This window comes from Rhea americana, unplaced genomic scaffold (assembly GCF_003343005.1).
Source record: "Rhea americana isolate MKP2758 unplaced genomic scaffold, rheAme1 scaffold_46, whole genome shotgun sequence".
In the NCBI taxonomy this organism is placed as follows: Eukaryota; Metazoa; Chordata; class Aves; order Rheiformes; family Rheidae; genus Rhea; species Rhea americana.
The window spans coordinates 643,990-669,819 of NW_028186601.1; the positions used below are offsets into that span (position 1 = coordinate 643,990).

The 25,830-nt window shown below is 40.1% G+C and overlaps 1 pseudogene; it reads right to left on the minus strand.

The window, feature by feature from the left end:
- Positions 1–25,830, minus strand: part of LOC146589373 (chloride channel protein D-like) — an 85,668-nt pseudogene that overhangs the window by 34,840 nt on the left and 24,998 nt on the right.

The window sequence follows — 25,830 nt, forward strand, 5'->3', positions numbered from 1 at the left end:
AAAAAAAAAAAAAAAAAAAAAAAAAAAAAAGTTAAGTGTGTAAAATCCATCTGCTCTGACATTATAACCAACCAGAGGCAAAGAAAATCATTTCTCAAAATGACACCAGTACAAGCTATTTAAATGCAAAGAAACGTTCCAAACAAACTTCCATAGAAATAAAGTGAGAGAAGTAAATTGTGCGCTAAACTAAATACCTCATGAACTTGCTCATAGCTGAACAAATGGGGAGATGAATGTTCTCTGGATAGATCAGTGCAGAGCAATTTCCAAGGGAAATTTGCAAAATACTAAACTGGCTCTTGCTGTTCAAATGCAATAACATGATGAGTTTCTTGCAAGCCCATGCCAAAAACACTAATCCAAACTGGAAAGAGGAGAGGAAAACTCCTATGAGAGTATTTTTATAAAAGCTTCATTCAGGGCCTCCACCCTCATGCACTGTACCAGCCACCTTAGCTTTTCCACTCTGCCTGATCCAAGAAAGCACTGACTAGTATTAGAAATGCTGACTTTACAGCTTTTGGGAGTGGACACTGATAGCAATATATGTTTTAATAATCAGCCACAGTTTATCAGATGACCTTTTAGGCAAAAATTAGCTACAGAGATTTAGGCCTAAAGGACTGTAAGGGGAGTAAAGTACAGTAATAGAGATGAAAAAAAATATGAAAACATGGATTTCAAATAGCTCAGTATCTCCAGGAGTCAGTCACTTTCTAATGGAAAAGGGTAGCCAGGTTATTAAAACATAACACTGGGTAACTGGAGAGACAGATTATTTCCTGTTCCTAGCCCAGTAAACAGACTTTTTTGACGCTTGTAACCAGGATTTCAGGCAAAGGCATTTCTAGCAGTACAACTGCCTTAAAAAAGGCATTTAACTCCTCAAATGCCAGCATTCCCATTTCTAAAACAAAGCAAGCCCACTTGTCACAGTTATGTCCCAAGCATATTGGGAACCAAAATTAATTATTTACAAAAAATACTGCAAGCTATTATTATACAGCCTTCTATATATGTTCATCACACTAAAAATCTTTCTTTAACTAAAACTCCTGTTCTCTAAATACTACTTATGTGTAGTTCATGTTTTTGCCTAGATTTTGACTTACAGCAAAGAATTATCTCTAGAAAAGAAGGATATGAGTGTACTTACATCCCAGTTAAAAACAAGAGCATTAATGTCGGTATTACAGTCTTCCAGAAATTGAGTGGTGATCTATCTGCACCTAACAGATTATTTATAATGAAACATTTAAAAATACATATATCAACATGTATCTCCCAAATTCTAGGAAGGGATTTTATGAGTCTGACCTGTTTTATTTCTTTCCTTATGCCCAACACTTGGACTCTTTTCAGCCTCCTCAGGCTCTTTCCATCTGCTGCCACTTTCATCTCCCATTCACCTACTGTCACTAATCCACTTACTGAATGGCAGCAGCTAATAAAACTATGCTTATGACTGTATGGCTTGCCATAAAACTACTCCGTCCTGTGCCCCTTTTTGCCTCACTTTTCGTATGGCTCCGCATATATTCAGCATAATGCAGAACAAGCTTCCCTTGTGGTTGTGTGAAACAGCACTTAATGGCTTTGCAAAACTGGTATTATTTCTGAAAAGGATATTTCATTTCTCAAATGTGTAAGAATTCATTAAAGTATTTTGTGCCATCTGTTTCCCCTTTTGTAAATAAATAATTCTTTCCATCATGACAACCTCTATGACAAACTACTACTATTTATGAGGATGCAGCAGCACTCTCAGGAGCAGAAAAGGTGGCATAGATGTGAGCATCATCAGCAAAGAGAATTAATTTCAGCTTGAGATGAACTCGGAAGCAGTCCTAAGTGCAATAATAAGGATACTATCCTTATGTGAAACTCAAGAACACTGAAATGTCAATATAACTATTAAATGAATGCATGTCTTTATTCCAATGTCCAGCAAAGTCCCAGGAGACTTTAGCAGACTTTGAGTCGGAGCCACCGTTACTTGAATGAATTCAAACACTTGTTCAACGACATCTTCATAAGAAGGGGTTTGTGCGATCAGCCGTTCCACCGGCACAGCTGCGTTTCCGGTGGCCTTGGCTGTTTTTGTCAGTATCTGCCAACTGGGGGCCAGACACCAGAGCAGACTTAGCCAGTTAGTGCAATGCCCCATCCGGAGGCTGGACACGCTCTGTGTGTGTGTGTGTGTGTGTGTGTGCACGCATGCGCTCCACCTGCATGCTACCGCATCTGAAAGGTGCGCTGGGACTCCATACGGACCACAGGTAGCCTGTCCTCTGAGGGGAGCCAAAAGGGAGTCTCCTTCTCGCTGGGCCAGCAGAAGCTGTGCCGAGTTTCCCGCAGCTGAAAGCCGCTGCATGCACGTTTGACGTAAGGGCCTATATGAAGTTGGACTGGCTCATTCACTGCCAGTCAGCAAAGTCTGAAATACAAGTTATTAGTTCCATATGCTGCTACATTGCATTTCCTTCTGTGGAAAGTGTGCAGAAGTCACTTCTTTCAGTTGCACAGGACTCCTCAGAAACGGAAAACACATCAGAAGCTGGTGTGGCTTTGTCATCCTCCCTGAACATGAAAAGCAAGCTGCAGCAGTAACCAAGGCATTTGAGCAAAAAACTCTGCGCGATCCAAAAAGGTTCTGTTCAACGCAGACTAACGGCGCACCAACTCACCCTGCACCTTAAAGCAAGAACCACCACCTCACATGAAGTTCCCATCCTTTGCCACAACATGCCCAACGCTTGCATCAGGCTTGCCAGCCATGTTACCGTCCCATTCGTACTCTGACTGGGACTTTGCTTTAAACAGATAGGAGGAGACCTGCCTTGTGACAGAGACCAGAATAAGCTAACTGCTTTTAAACTGACTCATTATGTTTGATCTGCCTGTTGGTGCTCTCAAACACCCTCCCAAAGTTTTCACCAACTGCATCAGTCTTTCAAATTTTTTTAAGGCAGTTTCCTTTAAAAATCTCACTACAGGAAAAACATTTTTGTCACCACTACTAATACAGCAGGTTACAAAGCTGCATCTGAGAATTTAGAGTATAACATTTGCATTCATATTTGTAAATTCAAAATGTTTTCCTTCTGGCACATAGTGATCATGATCTATGTATAATCCTGGTAGAACCTGCTATTTAATTCTTGTGTATTTTGGGGGGAGAAATCCAGTTTAAGTCGTTCATGAAAAAAAGGAGGGTTGGAGAGAATTCAGACCAAAGCTGAGCTTGCAATCTTCAGATGTATCAAAAACAATCAGTTCTTAGAACCTGAAAATTTTCTGGTATAAAACATTCCACAGTCATGGAAAGGTAATTGTACAAATATACAGGCCTTGAGTAAACAGTACAGCATTTACAAGCTTCTCCAAGGATTTCAGTGGGAAAGCTTGTTGGCTCTTTTTCACTATCCTTGTTATTTTTCTGTATTTATGTCTCTATTCTATATATTTTTTTCTGAGGACTGCAGCAACTACCAATACACTTCCAAGTACAGGAGGTGAGCCATAAGGTATTGCTCAGCCTCTGGTTATTTCCTATCAAAGGAGGGTCCTGCTGGCAAGGTCTCCGTGAGACCCTCTTGGCCAGCTCCCAGTGGTTTCTCATCCACTGCTCTGTGTAAGGCAGCAGGTCTTACCCTTGAAGGCACAGTGCCAGTTCCATCTCTCATCCCAGACATTTTAGGAAAAAGAATAGCTAATGGTGGGAAAGGCTTATTTTAGGTTGGAGGAAGGGTTATGTCTGCTGGTATTTATTGTATTATGGGAAGAGTAATTTATTTTATTTGCAGAGATTCCACTCTAAAAATAAACAGCAAGGCAACTAGAATCTTGAGCACTTTTATACAGTTTCACCAATCTAGATAATTAAAGTCACCTTAACTGATGTGGTATCTTCAGATAGTAGCCTCACTAAATAGTCATCATTACAGTAGGTCAAAAATCAGCTTTTAGCTTTCACAAGTAGTTCTGCCCTTACCTAAGGCCTTTCATTTAGGAACCTAAGAATAATTTGCAAAGGTAACAGAAGCTAAAGGCCACTTGAACCGTATGGGCACTATTTTGCCTTTTGTAACTGAGAAAACTGAGAAATAAATTGGTTTGACCAAAGCAGTATAATGAAAAGGGGCAGACCTGAAACAGAACTGTGGCTCCCTTGTAAGCCCTATTACTCCCATATCGCCTTCCTCTTTCTGTCTTACAATAATATTTAATATTAATACTAATACATGGTTTACATGTGACTTTTTTTCCTAAAAGACATTACTCAGATTTGAAAACTGAAATCACTTTATACTAAGTTTGAAATTTTGTGTGAATTTTAACTTTGTGTGAACTAAAACTTGGAGGAAACAGCATCTCTGAAGATTAAAGCTGAAAAGCCCCATTAGTTCATTTTTGTAGACCACTCTGCCACTGAGCATAGTTTTTCACCTAAATCCTGTAAAGGAAGATAAGCAGACCTCCTGCAAACTACAGGTGTTCATCACCATCTGTCAGATAGCAAAAAGTACACCAAAAATTGTAAGTATTCAGGTTAAAATACAGCAGTAACTGTCTGGCTGGAAGTTCACCTTTCATTTACGTTCACATTAAGACAATCTTCTTCACACAGATTCATGTTTGCTAAATATTCACCTATTTTAGGAACAGTTCTGGACAATTTGAAAGCAAGCATAGTCTGAAGGCTTGAGCACTGTTAAGCAGTCTGATGTTGGCCCCTTTCCAGAAAAATAATCACGTGGGAGACAGGCTGGACTTTCCCACAGATTTCTGTGGGAGCTGGGGCCAGGCAGGAGGGTATGTTAAGGCCTTTCACCCATCCCATGTTAGCACCACCAATCCCATGTTAAAAACAAGTCAAAGCCACACTGCTGCTCTTCTGTGCACGTAAAGCTACATCTGGCTCGGCCATAGGATTTTTGTCAGGAGGCCAATACTGCAGTTTATGGCTTCCTACAGTTACTTCTCAGGTAATGGAATCACACTAAATTTAAAACCCCAGCATAGAAGAATAGGCAAAAAGGGACTAAAAATCATTCTTTGCCGTGTTTGTATAAGCCTGATATAGAGGCTACTTAGATCCCAAATGTAATTGTAATAAATCTCCCCCACATCTCAACACCTCCCCTCCATCATTTCTGTAGCAGCCAGGATTCTCCCCAACAAACTGTGGCCTTCTTACAGCTGCTCCCTTTTTCTTTTGTGCAGCCAGAACAGGATCCAGCTTCTGCCGCAAACACGCTACAAAAGATGGGCTCTGGGGTGAAAACATTGCCAGGTCCACCCCCCAATGATGCCTCTCAGGATGAAAGCGAGGCAGCCATGAAATACACTGGCTTTTGAAAGAAATTAGGTGGGATGTACCGTGTGCAGTGTGGTAAGTTGTCTTTGAATGAACACTTGTGTCGGCAGGATGAGTAAGGAGTCTTTGAGTTTAGTTGTTCCTAGTCTGGACCCAAACCAAAAACACCCCCTAAGCCTGATGACTTTCAAAATACAAAACCTCATCTAAAAACATTTGCTCATTACCCCAATTCTTATAACAGGCCAAACCAGGACCTTGGATCCCAAATAACCCTTAAACATGGGTTGGCTCAATTCTGGATCCAGTTTCTGTGGTATAGGCTAAGGGAAAACTAGAAGGGAGGAATAAAAACCATCATCTTTACTCCATGGATCTTTAATATAGGGCCACCTCTGATATACTTTAAAAATATATATAATGAGACCACTATAATATATATTCCAGCCAAAATTCTTGGCTCCCCAAACCAGCTAGCTTTATATGGTATGCAGTACAGAAACACCCAGGAGACACTATAAGAACTTTGACAAGGCTAATATTAAGCTAGAACAAAACAGAACTACTGGCACCAGATCCACTCAGCTCTTAAGTAAACTTGTCCCATTAAAAAGTAGCCTCTAAGATATTTTCTCTCTGAAGTGTATAGTAGCTTATAAAAAGCAGGAAGAGTTGCCAAGTCGTAGATGTGTTCAAGTACTGCTTACCCTCATTAAAGAACATTCCCTGGCAGCTAGCAGCTTTGCATGTTCCAGTGAACCAGATTTTATAAGGGGGGTGTTTACAGTGGTGTGCAATGTAGCTGGAAATCATGGTGCACCGTAGCAGCTATGTACTAGATACAGCTGTGCTTGGAGCCTTATCATCCAGGGCACAGAATATAACAGACAGGATGATCAACGAGGTTCAGAGAAATAATGAGCATTAAGAAAACAAAATGAATCTCTCTGCCCCATAGGAAAAAAAGCAACAAAAGCTTTCAATGCCTGAATAGGAACTAGGTAGTGAAATATCACTGAGGACCTATGTCTCACTTCCACTGACATCCTCGTGTAACAGATGGTATTTACAGAGATGTCTTCATAATAATCACATATGTAATTCAGCTTCTTAATGTACCCACTTATCTCTGTAGGAGTTCAGTGTAAGAATCTTTGGAGGATCTGGGCCTTAATCTGCCCTTATTAAATTAAAGGCTACTGTCTCTTCTCAGTTCAGTGTCTCAGTTAAGTGACTTCAGTCTGGGGCCCTCGAAGAGGAATCAACTAGATGATCTAATACAGAGGGTCTTTTCATCTTTAACATGAAGAATTGGGAAAGAGAACATCCACAAGGTCTCTCTTGCAGTGCGAGCGCTGAGGACCTAAAACTGTATGTTCTCTCATGTTTCTCACTTTTCCTCCCTGCTACCAACCAGGCACTGTTTTCCAAAGGCTTTTCAGTTTCAGTCGAAGAAAGATTCCAATAAATGCAGGATTTCTGTGACTTTTAAGCAAGTTGTCTTTCACTCTGCATACACGGCTATACAGTTTATCATCTGTTTATAAGCACGTGGAATTTACCAGTTACTACATAGCTGATCTTATTCTCTATTATGATTTAGGGAATCCAGCAATGCACAATTTATACATTTTGTGAGCTTATGGAACTGCTAATATCATTGAACATAAAGGATGTAGAACCTGTGTCACCCATGCTTTGCCACAGCAGAGGTAATGTGAAGTTGAAAACTCCCAGTCAAGCTATCGCAGCCAGGGTAAAAGGATGGTCAGTGCAGAATGAACAGGAATAAAAGAATAGAAATACTCCCAAAATGCAACAAATTAATTGAATTTAAAACTAGCAGAGCCTGAGATACTCAGGGGGAATCACTCCAAAATAAAAGACAGACTAGAAAACTGGATAGACAGATTCTCACAGCATCATGTTCAAATGCAGAATCAGTCAAAGAAAAAACAAATGAGAAAACTGTCTGCAGGGAAAATACATGAGAAGAGAAGTCATGACTAGGCACCTTTCTGTAGGATTCTGACTTAAGTTTCAAGGATGCTCAGAAGTGATGAGGAAACTGAGATAAGAAAATATGTACAGAGACTTTTTTTCATTTTTTTAAGCTCCCTTGTTTTAATTTGTATAGTTCAGTGCTAGACAAAGTAATAGGAGCTTGGCTTGGAATGCTCGCAAAGGCTACATCTTCAGCTCATAATTTCCTTCAAAAGCCTTTTAAGAGGCAAATTATAAGTCCAGAGTCCCCTCGAGTCATTTCAGGGTTTGGGGATGCCTAAACTACAAGACAGACTAATCCTGGAGAGATCTGATGGGGTTGAATCATGAGGCTTCACTTCTTTGAGTGGATAACAAGGCAATGGAGCATCCAAGAAATGCACCAAAGAGATCAGCCAAGGGCCAGTGCCACAGCCTAATGTCTAAGATGACTGACTAAAATGTGGCAGCCTGTAACGTGTCCAGCTATAAAATCTTTACCAAATTGTAATACTATCATTTTTGCTTTATTTAGAAGAGTATCAGTATATCCCATGACTGAAAGTTTAGAAACTTTCTTTAATGAATCTGAAGAGGAAAGAAAGGAGTGGGAGGGAAATGAGATTTTACACATAAACATACACACACACACACGCATATATACACATACATACATATATTCTGTGTATACATACACACACACACATATATATATATATATAAAATCCTATACATATATTCATCCTTCAAGCAAACAGGACCTCACTCTGAACTAGGAAAGTAGCTATAATTCTTACCACAGACTTGTCATCTAATCAGAATACCAAGGGAAACTTTATGGCTTCTTCCCTTCTGTTTTATCTGCCATGCTTCATATAGAAGACATCCATAATATCACAGATTGTTTTTATTTCCTCCTACTACATTGCTGGCTCTTTCTCCCCTCTTGTCAAATACAGCTAGATTATACCCAGCATCCAGTATGTCTACTAAAAGCTTTCAGATAGAGCTACTTTTGGAAGAAAGTTATAAAGCATGGACAAAACAAGTCACCAATATCTTTATTCTTCTGAAGAGCTATCTGAAGATGAGAGATTCTCCAGTAGAACATAATACTGGAAGAAATGTCAACTGGAGGGTCCTACAAATAGCTTTGGTCGTGGAGGTATACTATCCAAATATGCCTTAGACGAAAGAAAAAATATTTCTGTAGCCAATAAATAAATTCACTTTTCTGTCTATTTCTCCACAACATTACCTACTTCACTCCCAGAAAATTTAAAGAATAAGCATTATAGAAAATTATTTTATAGAAGATAGTAGTATTGTTCTCACTACCTATATATGATAAAAAACAGGGAAATAAAATTTTTTGCTCTTACAGCATTTAAATTTAGGGGATTTAGGGGATAAATTTGTTCATAGGTGTCAATTTCTGGTCACAAATGCCCACTAACAGATGGAAATTTCAGATAAATAGCTCTCACACTGGAAGTTTCACAGTACAGGTTGAACGAATCTTACCCAATTTTAAAACACATTAGTCTATTCCAAGCTATTCATTTAGTCTCTCTCTACAGTCAGTGGAGGCACTTTCAGAATACAACTGACAAGAAGATACCTTAAATTGCCGTTCTTGGATGAGAGGAATCACTGTCTGAAGATGTACGTCTTACTCTACTGCTTACAAAGGAAATCTAGACTAGTCATCGAGGATCTGGAAAAGGCAAATTCCACCATAAAGGACTCAACAAACACCTTTGTGGATCTTGTGCTCTATAGCCTCTACTCTCAAGCAAGCCACAGAAAATCACAGGGTCTGAGAAAACCTCTGCTAGATTTCCCATGAGACCGGTTGCACTAGTAACACCATCTAACTGGACAACTCAGGTGTTTTAGAGCACTTACCATTCTCAGAAATCCGGTGGCAGCGGTAAATCAGATTCTATTGTAAACTCTAAGAGACAGACAAGTCTTTTGTTTCACTTGTACAGTAGGTTGAGCTGTGGGATCTTTGTTCCTGTGGGGTCTCCTTGTCTTTCAGAGCTCCAGGTTGCAGAGGACCCACACAGTCTGAGTGCAGAACATAACAAAGCTTAAACACCAGCAGCGTAAGAGGTCTCACCATTTTTTCCTGTGACGAACAAAAGGCTTCACGTTCAAGTAGGGAATGTACTTCAGCTTCAGGAGGGAACTGTATAAGGATGCATTTAACAAGTCACCAGCACCCTTGGCCGCCATGACAGCTAGCATTATCAGTAGCAAGACGGGACATCGTTTGTGATCTCCACCTAAGGAGAAAAGAGAAAAAAAGACTTTCCATTTTTTCTCATATACGTGGAGGTAATGGCAAAGGTTGCATAGGATTACCTAATTCTTTCATGGAAGGGTTAAAGTTAGGGGGGACAGGAAGTAATTCAGTCATCCTCACTGCTGAAAATAGAAGGGAGCTCCCCCTCCTTTCCCAGGGTTAGGTAATCAATCAACACTTCCACCAAAGTGCCTTGGCTGATGCAGTGACAGCTCCCCCTCCCGTTTCCAGCGGCTTTAAGCACTGCACTTACATTAAAACACATCTGATTCCTGTATTTCAGGTGGCTTGTGATAATTCTGCAGTATCAAATGAGAGTAAGTAGAGATGGAGTAGCCAGATTGTTTTAAATAGCTTGGCACTGTGACAAATATCAAAAAAATGCAAACAAATCCAAATATTTTTCTTTCTTGCTGAGCTCAGGAGATACAAAATTGTTTTCCCATACTACTGCTTCCTGACAGAACAAGCTTCTTGTACAAACACCATCTTGAAGGATGCCAGAAAAGGGAACAAGAAGCTTCAACAGAAGTCCAGCTAAGGAGATTAGCCAGCAGGATCATCACACAGTTAAACTGAACAACGTTCAGCAGTACAAGACATGGTAAAAATATTCCTTTCCCCGTAATCATGAATCTGACTGTTACACTGCAACATGTATGTATGCAGACTATGGTATCTCACTTAAAACATCCTTAGCTAAGGGTACTTGCACTTTCTTCCTACATAGTGAGGGAATGGTCACATGACTTGCAAAGTATTTAGTGTGTTTTAAAGATTTATCCCCTTTCAGCTACTGGTTCTCACCATTGCACTTGAGGCACCATACTGCTAGTTCACTACAACACAAAGGTAAACTGGGTTCACTTGATTTACTACTGCAGATGTTAAACAGCTATGGTGCGGTAGCTGAACAAAGCACACCAATATAATTGTCCTGGAGCAAAGGATTCAAAGTGAATCATCATACACAAGGGAGAGAGTAATGTGAATGCACTTAATACAGTTTATGCCCAGCTCATAAGCAAGTCAAATATTTTTCTTGGTGAAAATGACTACACAGAAATATTCTTTGTAATACTACTATTTATCCAAACTATTATCTCCACTTCCCATTATTTCCCCTACTATTGCATCCTATAAAAAAGGGGATATACATTAGTAATTATCCTGGGATTAAATGTGCAAACTTTCTTCCTAAAACTGAGAGGTTTTGCCAAGAAACTTTTTTCCAATTTAGATAAAGTGAATTACAGCATGATATTACCATTTAATGGACCTCATTAATTAGAGATTGTTAAGTACTCCAAGAAGCCATATTCAAAGAATGCCAATAAACACATTTCTGCCTGATAAGCTGTAGTACAGCATCCGGAGTTTATACTTTCACTCTGGTTCCATCTCACTTCTGTGTTCTTAATGATAACATCAAGGATGATTTAAAGCATATCCCAACAAGGAACTCATATGGTATAAGTTCAACCTTGCATGACAGGGTCATGCAACTGTCCTTTCTGCTTGGACATAGCTAAGGATTTCTAATAACTCCACAGCATTCTTTGAATGTCTTTTTAAACCTAGTATTTGACTGTTTTATTTAAACACCAATAACATGTCAGTTGAAAGGCAAACAGCAACTGTGGGATTTTAAGAATTGCTTCATCGTATCTGCCACAACTCGTTCACACAGATGGAGGCTCCTTTATTGTGGATTCCTTTAAAGGTTATTTTTAAAGAATCTTGCTTATGGGAGTTCTTTTGGAATAAATCAAGCATAAAAAATTAATATAAAAACACTCTAAAAAGCCAGAAAGACACTCTAAATCTCTAACTTTTAAAACTCTTTAATGGAAAACACTCTCAAGTGATTGCTTTAATCCATACAGAAATAATCTTCCCCCCCAAAACACAGTGAGATCTTGTTCGTTCAGTCGTCTATATAACATCACTACTGTTCCAAAATTCAGTAGAAACCCCCTGAATATGAAAAAGAACTGATTAAAGACTTGAGAATTCAAGCCATATGCCTCTCTATTCTTCCAGCTGTAGGAAGCTAACTGTCCAGCAAATTAGACATCTGCCAAAACTGATGAAAGAATAGGCTATAGTGAAGGCCAGGCCAAGGAAAAGGCAAAAACAGGCAGACTAAAGGAGGCAGCAAGCTGAGGTTGTTGCCTACTTTATCAAGCGCAGAAGGGCTGGTGCCACAGGAGCAGCTGGCACATGGTGGGCAGCAGCACTGTCTGCTCATCTCAGAAGCAGCAGCAGCTGTGGTCCTCCCCGGAACAGCAAGAACCAGAAGTTTGGCCTTTCCAGAGCTCTCCCTTCTTGCTTTTCATCCCATTTTCTCCCTTCTCCCTGCTTTGTCTTCTAGCAGGAACAGCCAAGCTGGCCTGGCCATCTCCTGCTCATTTATTTTCCCAAACATTCAGCAGTTTTGCATCTGCTGTTGAAAAACTCCAAGCCTTGTACCTATTCTGCCACAGCTGCAGGGCTCCTGTGTCTTGTGATCTGAGGGAACGGTTCTTCACTACAATGCAGCACTGAACATTTGCAAAGCAAATGCTTGCAGCAAGAGCCTCTGGGTTCAGTACCAGACTTTACACCCTGTAAGAGCTAGTGCTTGCTGAGCAGCAATACTGTTTATCTTTGGCAAGCTAGTATGGTTGGGGTTATTAAAGAAAGACGTGTTAAAAGCATTTAAAGCAATACCTTATATATATGTGTGTGTGTGTGTGTATACTATACATACATATAAAATATATTAATATAGGCATATATTTTATATGTGTTATATATGTATATGTAGGTATTACATATTTTATATGTATATATACATAATACAAAATACATTAATATATATGTGTGTTTGTGTGTGTATACACATATATATATATAAAAATATATAAAGTGAGGCTTTGGCCAAAATAGAGCTTTTCCAGATTCTCAGCGTAGAAGGGAACTAGAGAGTCAACTTTTCTGATACAAAATTTTCTTGAAAACAGGCAATACTAAAGTAAAAACATAAGACAAAGCTGCAGACAACTTAGAATTCAATGATACTTTTGAAGTATGAACATGGAAAACAGACAAGATAATTTAAATTTTTTCAAAAAAAAACTTTGCATGAAAATTTAACCTATTATGTGGACTTAAGTTAAAGTATAGACTAATTATAGATTAAATTATTTGTGACACTCTGCCTAAAGCAAAGGTTTTTATGAAAAATGGACTTGATTCCACATACAAGAATTTGCAGAGCTAAGGAAAACATCGTTTCCTACTTACTGGGGGTTTTCAAGTTGCAAGAGAATATTTATTAGCAAGAGAAGCATACTTAATACAAGAACTAACTCCAGAGACCAACTCTGATTCCAAATGTTGGGGAAGGGAATCACAACAAAGAAAGAATCACACACAAAAGGTGCGGTTACTCCTAGAGTAAGAGGGAGATACAGAGATAATCCTGCTGCTTTTAGTACAGAAGGGAAAAAAAGATTTCATCAAAATCTAATAAAAACCTACAGCTAAAAGCTAAGTGCATTTGTGACAAGGATGATTGCAATGCAGAAGCAAAGTCCTCCCTAGTATATCTTGACAAAAATTAAGTTTACAAAAATTGTCCTATACTGAAGTGATCTTATATAACTGTACGCACACACACAAAAACATGCATATGTACGCACATGTGCATATATATATATATATATATATGTGCACTTCCTAATGCTTTACTAGTATTGCCTGTTTAGAGAAGGGCCATCTGCTCCCTGCCGAGCACGACAAAGTGCAGAGCCTCAGCACTCATCCACCCGAGGAAGTCGGTGCGCAATGAGTTTGGGTGTGAATTTACAGCACATTGGCTATTCTGCACATCAGTACTCTGTCCATTAGGGTACTCTTGGCACATAGTGAGTGAAAAACAACATACTTCACTTTCCAAAAAGAGCCAGTTAACGCGCACAAAAACGCTCTCAAAGCTAACTCACACAAAAACACTTTTAGTAGGCACCAGAAGCATCCACCCAGGGAATTAGTGCCAAGTGACTAGCACACTGTAAATTAACGCTGGAGCTCCCTGCATACAAGTTCTCCCAGCAGACAGGTCCTTATAAGTCCAGAACTACAGCCAAGCAAGCTCAGCCCCAGCCCCACACCATTAGGAGCCCATGTGGTCCAGTGGTGGAAGATTATACAGCCTCTCCTGTAAAAATATCTATCTGTTCAAGACAATGCCAAAAGAAGAAAGGAATAAAATATATAGGGTATGACAAAGAGAGAGAAAGAGAGAAAATAAAGGTGATACAAGCAAAGAAAGGAAGGGGGAAGTTGAGGGCATGCACCAAACACCTACGACTTTTCAGTCATTAAACATGATGTTTCATTTGTTGATATTCATTCCAAACCTGCATTTTAGGGGCTGCGTTTTAGGATGCAATTTAGTTTCTGTGTATATTGCCAAATTTTTCCCTTTTGATCTTATGGGTGCAGCAGGCTGTGCCAAAAAGTTCTTTGCCTAGGGCACCAGTCTATCCAGAGCCAGCAGCGCTAATAAATGCTGGAAGCACTCAGCACTGACACTTCATACATCAGCAGCCAGCTAAATTACACCCATTTTTTCCCAATACTCTCTCTATATGCAAAATACCATTTACACACACACACACCACAATTAATTTATTAGCAGAGTTATGTGAACCTTTGTACCTATCTGCTTTGTCACCAGAGGCACTTTTCAACAACCCCCACAGTCCTGAGTTTTTCAGGCCTCCACATCATTATAATCTATTAGCCATGTTCATATGTTAGCTCTGTTTTATTATATAACACATAATTATGCATTTCATTAACAGCATCACCAGCCATGGTACATCAAAGAGAGAAGGGCAGCTGCCCAGGAAATTCAAAAAGATGCAGTTTACTTAAAGCTCACTGTTAAAAACCCTCCCCCACTTTTCAATCAGATTGCCATTAACATGTTTCAAAGGTTTTATTCCTGCTCAGAGAACACACTCCTAACAACCTCATTAGAGGCAAGGCTGCTGACACTGCGAATATTCCCTGAACTATTGCTATTTCCAATAATGTAAAGAAAAAGATCATTAGCCAGGTACCTGGTGAAAATCAGTTTTCTTTCTCCTAGTGAAAAATCACTTAGCAAAAGAGCTCTTTTGCTATTTACAGCCTTAAATAACAAATGCAGAAGAGAGTCTATCCCCCCAAAAATAATTAAATAATTTTAAAAAAAACTGAGCAAACAACCAAAATCTACTTCCCTCCCATGATATAAAGACCATTGTCCTTGGTAGATGCAATTTCTCCAAAAGAAATATTTTGCCATTTTCCATAAGTTTACACACACCTATTGAAAGATCTGGAGTTAGGAAACATATTTGGAAAAAAAACAAGCAGCTGTTGGACAAAGGTACAAGACAGTATGTCTGAAAGTCAGAAAAAAAGGGGAGAGGGGCAGCAGAGCATGAAGTTCCCAAGACTGCCAGCCAAAACTCATAGTTTCGGAGTTAAGGCACATAACACCAGCACTGAACATGATTTCCTAGTCTCCAGGCCAGCAGATTTTATGGAGGAATACACACTTTCCCAGGAAAGCACCTTTCATGTCTCACAAATATAGCCAGAACTTCCCCCATTTGAAATTTATGCTAGTATTAGTTAAACACACCAAGAAAAAAAAAGTCATTCACAGTCAACAGAACATTTCCAAAGGGTGGAGAGCTTGTAGCCAGCAGAAAACTTTTGATCATTTGTTCCTTGCTCAGGAGCAAATGCCAACAAGGTTGTAAGCTGATCACTTGACATATAGAAAGGGAGGAGAGCACAATTCCCTTTTCACAGCATTGAAAGTTATTCATACAGCTTCCTTTAGAATAGGTGTCTGTGGAAATAATGACTCCCAGGATTAAGTTATGCTTATTATCACAGCCATTTCTTAAAGAACATAGATTTGCATTTGAATTTCTTTAGTCTCTGGATTACGATCTGCTGGCACTTAGTAACCTAAACCTATGTGTTGAAACACTTGAGTCATTTTTGTTCCCACCTAATAACATCCTTACAGAGCTGTGAATTGAAATGCCATTATCATTGTCAGTCTTCCACTATTTTCATCTGGGATTATGCCAAAAGAGGCACCTTCCCAAAAGTATTGATCCAGCTGAATACTGCCTCCCTGAACTTGCATTAATCTCTCTCTTTAAAGCTAAGTGAAAAATATTCCTCTCCTGTGCACTTCACCTTTAGAGTAATCCATTACAATCCTAGGACTATATCCGTTAACTCAACTTGCTTTACTTTATCTCCTTATCACTCATCACCATCACAGTTGGAAATTTTTGGAGAAGTGGGATGCTGCAATACGGTAAACATAAATCTCTTAAAAAAGACATAATTGTACTGCTAGCCCTGAAAAATTACGCATTCAAGTTCCTCACACTGCTGAAACTGATTATTTCTTAAAGCCTCAGGCCCACAAAGCTGTGCATCACGCTCTACAAAGGGAGGCACACCCAGAGCAGGTTCCCTGCGAGGACTTCCTGCCACATCCCGCGTGCCAGGAGAATTGCACAATTCACGAGATTCTTCCTTGTACTCGTAACCTTCTTCCAGAGCTCAACTCACGTTAACTATTCCAGGCCATCAATACAAGTAGGCAGCCTCTCGCACCCTAGAGCTTAATTACTTTCGAGGAAGAACACAAAGAAATATCGTAGCACATGGTTTTTCATTTATTTGGTTTGTTTGTTTCTTTCTTTCTTTTAAGGAAAATAGCTCTAATTAATCACACTCATGTACCAGCATTCATATCGGCTCTTAATTTGCTTTAATTCATAACGTTCGGTAAGATATAGTTCCCATTTTCTGTGACAGGGACTTAAATATTTCTGTGAGTTTTTCCTGAAGCCAATCAGCATTTTCTTGATGATTTCCTTATTAAAAAGTAATTTTTTCTAATTCCAAGACCTAGTACAGCAGTAGATTTCACAAAAGAACATATAAATATCCAGTACAGCTAAGTAATCTCTGGAAACATATCAAAGTCCTTGGAGTGTCAATCCTTGGGAACTTAGTTGAAAGATGCTACACAAAGCGGAAACTTGTGATTTCTTGTTTCAGCCCCTCAAGGCCTACAAATACACCTGTTTTGACAGGTTGTGGCAACGGATGCAATGATATAGGAAATAGTATAGGTGATAGCAGAGCCTTTTGCCAAGATCCCCTGGAAAGATCTGTGATTTTTTGTAATCTGGCTCTTTACCTTAGGTATGTAGTAGACATCAAACCCTGAAAGGAGCTTTCAAAGCCATCTACATTTGTACCTTAGAAAGGTAACACCTTTGCATCAGGCGAACCTACCATGAATAAATGCACCATTTTGTATGCACATTGCTGAATATACCTAAATATTCAGCAGGCTCACGTACTAAAACTATTCAAAACAAGCACTGTACTGTAGAGTAACTCAGCTAACCCACAGTACTGCAGAAGTCTTTAAATTATTATTTGTGAGCCTTTTTTTAAATACAAAAGACAACTGGAATGAGCTTCTGCCAAACGTAAGCAATGCTAAAGCTACCAGCTCCTGAATGCCAAAATCCTAATGGTCCCAGCTCCCTTGGTCTAGAAACGGCTTGGAGAGGAAAATGCCTCATGATTTCGGAGGGCTGCAAAGCAGACCGTGGATTTGTGGATCCCTCTGCACTGTCTCATAAATGCTCCATGCCACAGGCCACAAAATTCACTGCGACTTTATCTTTGGGAAGAAATGCCAGAACAGAGCATTCAGAAGAGCTTGTTGTTCCCAAAACCAGCACAGGTATTCACTGAGCCTCCAGTTTCTTAAGGAAGTACATTAAGAAATCTGAGGTCCTGAAAGCTTTCCTCATCCCCTTCTCCAAGGGAGAACAATTTCACTTACTTCATTTGGCAGACAGATACTGCCAAAAGACGTGCACTGCTCTTTTCCTAGTTGGAGCAAATTCAATAGAAAACAGTAGGACTTAATATATCTAAGTTTGTTGTTTATACGTTGTTGCTCCAATTTGGGGATTTTTAGGGATTTATTACATTATTTGGGGATTAATTTATTTATTTGGGAATTCATTTGAATAAAACTAAAGTCAATACAATACTACTGTGCATCTCCCCTTCTCTATAAAATGGTGACATCCTTTACAAACAGATCCTGGAATAACTTTTAAAATACCCTTCAAACACACTGTGTTCCTCCTGACAGGTGATGTAAGCACAGTGAACACTTACTGTATTACCAATACCTAGAGACTTGGAGATTTTGAAAAACTGCTTTGACTAGGGTTTAAACCTACACTCTTTATAAAAAAAAAAAAAAAAAAGAGAGAGAGAGAAAGAGAGAGATGAGTAACAGAAAATTAGAAAATTAGGTCCTGTCAAAACAACTTCTGTGAACCATCTCAGGTGTAATCAAAAATGTTAAGTGAGTCCTGAAGTATATAAGTGTGATAAGCTGATGCATTTTCAGTTGTCCCATGCGACAGGACAAGAGGCAATGGGCAGAAATTGAAGCACAGGAAGTTCCGCCTGACCGTGAGGGGGAATTTCTTCCCTGTGAGAGTGACGGAGCACTGGAGCAGGTTGCCCAGGGAGGTTGTGGAGTCTCCTTCTCTGGAGATCTTCAAGGCCTGCCTGGATGCAGCTCTGCCCAACATACCCTTGGTGACCCTGCTTGAGCAGAGAGGTTGGACTAGATGATCTCCAGAGGTCCCTTCCAACCTTACTGATTCTATGAGTCTATGATTAGACAGTATAGCACCAAGAAAAACTTGCTGAATGAGTTTCTAAATAACTGAGCACTTCATCTGCCTGCCACAGGAGTGGCTCTTCCTACAGGCAGCTGTGCTGCTTATTGCTCTCTCTCCAGAGCCTAGAGCAACGTTGGTCCCAGGAGCCCAGTTTCCCTTTAACGCCCTTCCGTCCTGAGCAAGCCAGAGGAAGGAACGATTAGAGTTCACTTAAGGTCTGTGCTGTCAAAGTGCACCATGAGGATGTATTAATTTTTTTTTTTACAGTCCTTTCTTCCCTTTTTCTTTGTCTGCTCCCTCTCAGGTGTTAGATGCATTCTACCAAGCGTGGAGGAGGGAGGGAAAAAGCAAGGCACGAGCCTTCCTTTCATGCTTTCCCTGACAGTGGCCAGTAGCAGATGCCCAACAAAGAGCGGATGATGGGATTAGTGGTACAACCAGCCTAATCCGATGCTGATAAATAGCCTAATCTGATGCAGCCACTCTCAGGGCTCTCCACGGTTGTACACCAGGCTCTGCTGCTTTCATCCAGCTCACCTGCCACTACAGTGGTCACAAGTGGACAACAGTCTGGGAGGTCACTGCCAATTTTGAATTTTTTAGGGAAGCAAGTAAACAGCTCAGATATGCCTCGGCAAGCTTGTCTGCGACACGTCCATCAGGCACCCAAGAGACTTTCCATCTTCACATTTTCCTATTTTTAAATGAAAAAAGGGCTGTCTTTAGGACAGGTCCCCCAACCACAGTTTTTGCCTCTTTCACACAGCACATCTACTTGTCCACATGCTTTCACAGCTTCCCCTTGGTGCCCGCCTTGCTGCCGACACGGCGCGCTTTCCCCCAGGACCCCCCGCCACCAGCCGGTGCCTCTCAGGCCCAGCCTTATTCTGCTTCAGAAAGCCCAAGCAAAACGTTGGAACTACAACAACGAACTAGAGTTCGCCCACTCCAGAGGAGGACGTGCTCCTCTTCCTGGACCTATGGTAGGAGCCTGTTTCCCACCGATAGACCTTGCTCAGCTGAGCAGCTGCTGGGTTGTATAATCACTTGATCCTGTTTCAGCTGGGTCCAATAATCGAACAGGGACTTTTGGCCCCAAGCCACCATTCATCAGAGCACCCGGCTACATGAGGTTTTTAATTTCAGATGATAATAAACCCCTCAGGGGGGGGGGGGGGGGGGGGGGCGGAAAAGAGAGAAAGAGAGAAAGATAGGCTTATTGTGGCAGCTTTTGTCACAAAGATAAATCATTTTCTCCGAATTTAGAAAAAATACTTTTGGCAACATTCTGAAGGTTTTTAAAGTTAAAAATAAGACAAAACTGACTGGTTTCAAATGCTTTTTATGACAACCTAACTGCAAAATGTCTTTAAGTTGGAAGCAAATAAAATTTGGCAAAGAATTAGTACATAAAAAAGCCCAATTGCATTTTGTAATTCGAAAAAAAAGAACAGATAAGATAATGTGAATTAAAAATAACTTCTGCACATTAAATTCTCATGCACTTTCGTTAAGGTTTGTATTACATGTCCCAAATGTACAATTGTATGTTGTAATACACTAGATCACTTTATTTATAAAATACCTTTTAAGCTACTGTAAATTAGAGCCAGAAAAGTCACTATACAAAAATGTTATCTTCTCACATTACAACTTCATTTCTGATGTGTGTATTTAGGATGGAGACACAGTCTCAGTTTCAGTATTTCAGATGCACAACTGAACTTCCTAAAAGTTCAAAGGCAATTGAATCCATCTATAATTTAGTTTTCTTCTCCGTTTCCCTACAAGCTCAGATTTTTTAGGGAACGTTCCCGTGGCTTGACAAATTGTCTATCTTCCCTATAGAGCAGCATTTCTTAGGTCAAATCCCAAAAAGCTTTGATTTAGCATGCTGTTGTGGTGTCTCAGGAGCATTTCAGCTTGGCTATGGGTCCTCCTCTCAGATTAACCTCCGTGCATTTCCCCTCTCCTGGAAGATGCTACAAGTCTGTCTAGTGTTTCACGGGAATTTTTTCAATTCTGAGGAGAAATGCTAACACGAAACACTAAAGCTCACAGTGTGACATTTTCAGATTTTTCCTTCGCTATTTTTGGTTTTCAGATGGCTGGGTTTTTGTTGAAAAGTCCAAAGTTTTTACAAGAAAAAAATCCCAAAACCTGATTTTCAGTCAAAAATAGAATAGATATTACATCACCATTCTTCTCCTCCAATAACCTCACTCTAATCAGTTGGATCACATGGTTGCCTGTGTTATAATTTCACACTGAGTCTATAAAACAAGCTGTGCCTGTCATGTCTCCTGTGAGTGCCCACAGCTGATGCTCTGCTTAAATTTTGCGTAGAAGGCCTTCAGCTTCCTGAGAGTTCCTCTCTCAAAGCAAGTGACAAGGGTAGCCACAGAATTTGCAACACCACCTCCTGCCTATAAGTTGAGGTGGGCACATTTAGTCTAAATTAGAAGTACTGAAGAAATACAGAGAGAGGGGAGGGGTTAGGCTTTAACTGCTACTACCTGCAGACGCAGTTATTTTATAGCACTTATTGAAGCTGACCTGTAACACTGCTGATAAGCATGTCAGAAGTATGTATTACGACTGAGCTATCCATCTGGGGGTGGCTACGTGATCTGGATGTCACATAGAACAACGTTGCCTTACAGCCATGCACTTTTTTATGTGTAAATGCTCTGCCAGCGTGCCTTGATGTAGGCATCAGAGCAGAGTGACCGAACAAACCTCGTGTGTGACCCTTCATACTGCCTTATAAACCAGGTGATTGCACATACAGCTTAGTATTTCTGTCATGTTACAGAAAGAGACAGACACCAACAAATAATTTTAGATAACGCACTGATCCACCATCAGATGGTCAGTTTAGTTCAGAACCAACATACTACTGCTCATCACGCAAGGCACTCGTTGACTGCAGCCTCACCCTCCACTAGCAAGAGAATAAGGATAAAGACAGTACCCACAAGGATTTAATCCTCTACACAGATTTTTCTGTGATCTAATTAACTTCCCCTTCCAAATCCTAAGGAATACTTTATTTTCTTCTTTATTGCTCAAAAGTCTGATATTTCAGTGCTTCACATTCAGAGGAGGGCTTTGAGTCCTACCCTATTCAGAGTTAACTGCATTCGCCCATCCATCAGAAAAGTTTTCTTAGAGAAGTAAGTTAGGCCAACAGAACTGATAAAATCCTTTAATTCTGTTTGAACAGAACAAGCAGGAAAGGGGAGCGAGTCGGGGCTATTGCATGCGAACAGAGAGGAAGATAACTCAGGGTCAAAGGATCCAGATTGGTATAAATCAAGCTTCTTTATTTCCGCTGGCAGCGGAACAGCTTGCACACAGAGGCATCGTCGGTACTGAACCAGAAGATGAATTCTGTGCTAGCCCAGCGCTATGCTTCCTCTGTAATGCTTGCAAGACACTGAAATTGAGAGGTAAAAACATGAAAGGAATGATAAAAATACAGACTGCCCCTGAAACAACAGGGCGTTGTAGCAAGATGCTGTTCCTCTTCCCCGCTCTAGAACATCCTGAGGCCACCAAACTCAGGACACACGACACTCGTAAAGCGTCAGAGACAGGAGGCTGTGGGAAGGCAAGTCCTACGGGCAGTCCTCCAGCCAGCCAAGGAAAAAGTCACCACACGCACTGTCTGCCACAAAGAGCTGAGCAGGAGGGTCAAGTGTCAACATGGGGGGTAGAAAAAGGCAGCCAAGAGAGAAGAGGTGGGCAGATGCCTGTGAGGTCTGCCATGAGAAGAAAAGAAAGCATTTTACAAACCTGTTCACTACAAGTCCCATATTCTTAACTGTTTCCAAATGGAAGGCTGTGTGAAAAGCCAAAGCAAACACACTCAATTCTTTTTGAACTCATCAGACAATATAGGAAAAATATGTGCATTTTATGGTTTGAGGGCACAACCTTTTAATTATGTTTTTGCATTGTCATGTCCAAGACCTTTTTTCTCCTCAAAAAATTAATATTTCCTCAAGCAATGAAGCTATTTATCTTGGATGAACATGAATTGAAACACAATCTCCCTCTACAGAAAGAGGCGCAGAAGAGTTATGACACCTAGGGGAATTCAGAACACATTGCAATATAGTCCCAAACATTTTTCTAGTGCTTTTTCCACCAATATTCGTACAGCTCTCTTAATAGCTTCCAGCTATTGTTTTGCCTGTGCTGTACAAGCATGCTCTGGGAGGCACTTGCTAAAACCAAACCAAAACAAAACCCCCAAGTGCAGATAACGGGTAAGGCAGGGAGAAATGGAAGCAAATGAAATGTAGGCATTTTCTGCCTATTACATCTGAATGAAATATAGTTCTGTCAAGCAGGACAAGCAAGTGTTCTGGCTCATAATAGCTTCTCACTTCCCTGCAGTGAAGAACGGTCTCATAGCCACAAAGCTAAGATGTCAATCACCTGCTTTTGCCACCAAGGATTTATATTCGCAGCAAAATCTTAAAATAACAGTTTGCAAATGATGTTTAAATTGAAACGTATTGAGCCATTGCAAGAAAATATAGGCCTGCTGTTGGAAGAGATACTATGGTTAATGGTAATTGGAGCTTTCAGAAAACTTACACCTATTACTGTTTGGGCACAAACTTTCCCCCTTTGAAGTCTTAGAGACTTAGTAGCTGGCCAGAAAACCATAGAGTACCTTCCAAAAGAGGCATAATAGCAATAATATGAGGCAAAATACCAGAGTGCATTTGTGCTTAATGGATAAGAACAAATACCAAGAGAACACTGACGGAGGAGTGTTTCCATAATCTAATTATTATTTCACAATAGTCTAGCTCTTATGCACATACAACACCTTTAAAGCTAAAACATCAAAAAACACTTCCAACACAATTTACACAGACTATCACAAAAATGAATCCAATTCTGAGTGAATGACGATAAACAGCTACTTTATCAAAACACTGCGCAATAGTCTACTAGGAGGGAAAATCCTGGCTTGGTCAGCCTGGGTGAATTCTGACATCTGCAAAGGTTTCAGTGAGATCTTTTGGGCAAAGGCAGCCAGGCAGCCAAGGCCTGGGTTTAGTCATAGGTAAAATTTCCACATAGAGCAACATTCTCAGGACCTGAACAGTCTGCTCTGAAAGGGGGAAAGTTTCAACCTGTGACCTCAAAATCACTTCTATACCAATTGAGCTGAATTTCAGCTGAGGCTTACAACACACTATCCCCAAGTGTTGAAACCCGGGAAAGCAAAGTTCCTCCCCTCTAATGATCCCGTTCTTCCTTGTAACTCATTCAGCTTTAAACTAACTTTCAGAGTGTATGCCTTAACTTGTGAAGCACTGTGGTACAGATTCAAAATGTTCTGTAATACAAGTGGGAAGGGAACACAAGTTTGGAACATGTTGCAAGGGAATCTCAAAAATATGAAATCTATGAGGGATCTACTTAGAGGCCTCCCACTGCATCACTTGCCTATAACACTGAAAATCTCTCACTTATTCCATTCAGAAGGCTGCATTCAGCCCCAGTATAAAAAGAAGCACTGCACAAGACCTTCAACACCCTCAGAGGTCACTTCACAAGCCAGTTAGATGTTATCGTCCACTATTTTTTTGTAATCCAATGGAAAAAGAGATACTTCATTCCCTGCTCAAAAACCATGCTTTATCAGTTCTGTAACCAAAATTAATAATAATATAGATATTCAGATTGCTCTGTTAAAGTGTTAATCCCTAACTTACCCTTCCCAAATAAAAAGTCCCAGAGAAAAAGTCTTCAGGCAGGTTGGAACTCGCTAAGCCAAGAAGCTATTTCTCTGTGGTCCAGTGTGTGGGACACCATCCGAAACAGCAAAAGCTTAACTCAACCTTGGCCACACAAATACCTGAAAATTGAACACGCTTACCATTACAACAGTGAAGGAGATGGCTAGTCTGGACACACCACTGAAAAAGCAGACAGCTCCAATGGCAGCAGACAGACTTGGATTGATCCATATTTATTAGTTTGAAAAGCAAAAAATGGAAACAAGAATCAAACCAATTATCGTGCCATACAAGGCTCCTGTGTGCCTGCATGCAAAAAGAAAAAGAGCACTCTGGCCAGCCACATTGCTTTCTAGAAATGCTTCTAATAATCCCGTAATCACAGATTTAATTTTGTCAGCTTCTGTAGCAACTGAAAAAAAAAGCTCCAACATCCTTCCTTAGCATGAGCACTTACTTAGTGCCAGTCACTAGCATGAAATTGCCAAATTCACCGTACTTCATATGAAGGAAAAGGACTACCAGCATGCCTTATTTAATGTTCTTTAAAGCCAAATGAGGACAAACCTTACAGGAAAACAGCTAAAAGCACAAGTAGACATATATACTGGGATATTTCAGATAAAAAGCCTGCATATTTACAGTCTTATATAATGTATTCAAATTAAGTCTTCCTGTGCCTTATAACCCTGGCAAGTAGAATATTACAGCTATATAACAGATGAGCAAAGTGGAGTAATATGTATTAAATGACAAAGCCAAAGCAAATCAGAAATGAAGCTGTGAAGAGAACCCAGGAGTCCTCAAACTCACCATACACTGCATTGAAGAACAAAAACAAATTTAGCAGAGTCAGGCTTGCAACGGCTGGACTGAGACACAGCATTCCATTCCTTATGCAAGGAAGTAAGGGATTAAATTTAAATATATATATGTGTGTGTGTGTGGTGTGTGTATATGTGTGTATATATATACACAATATATATATTCATGCATATACGTATTTATATAGTCTGAGCATCCTCTTTCGTCATTTCTCAACTTTTTCCCATTTATTCATGCAATTAATTCATTTTATTGATGGATGCAGTTCTGGTAGTTCTGGAACAGTTATAAAAATTAGGTTACCAGTTGAGAAACATGGAGCTGGCTGACAGACTTGGCTATCGATATCTCTTTAGTCAAGTATGGCATGTTTCAGCAATTACTATGCATTAAGAATTGATTTAGGTGTCACCTTGGGGAGGGTTGGAGGTGAAAGAAAGGGGATGCTCCGGGACAGAGCAAAGGGAGAAGGTGGTACATGCATGTACACATCCTTAAAATTCTTTCGGTATTTGAATTACGTTATGTTGGACACCCACTCTGCAAGCATCATTCCTTGCTTGATGAACATTTGGGGATTCACATAAAACCTCTCAACATTACTGTAAGAGCTCTACTTGAGTCTACCACAGCTTTCTAAAAACTATACAAAAGACCTAAGTGCAGTTTTCTCCAAAGTTCAGGGTGTTGATGTCCAAGATTAAGATTCAGGCTATTAAGTGCATAAGAAACAGATGAAAAGTCTGGATCTGAATCTGTATTTCTACAGTTACAGAGATGGAGCCAGCAACCAAGACTCTTTCTGGGTCCCCAAAGGGTTCAAAT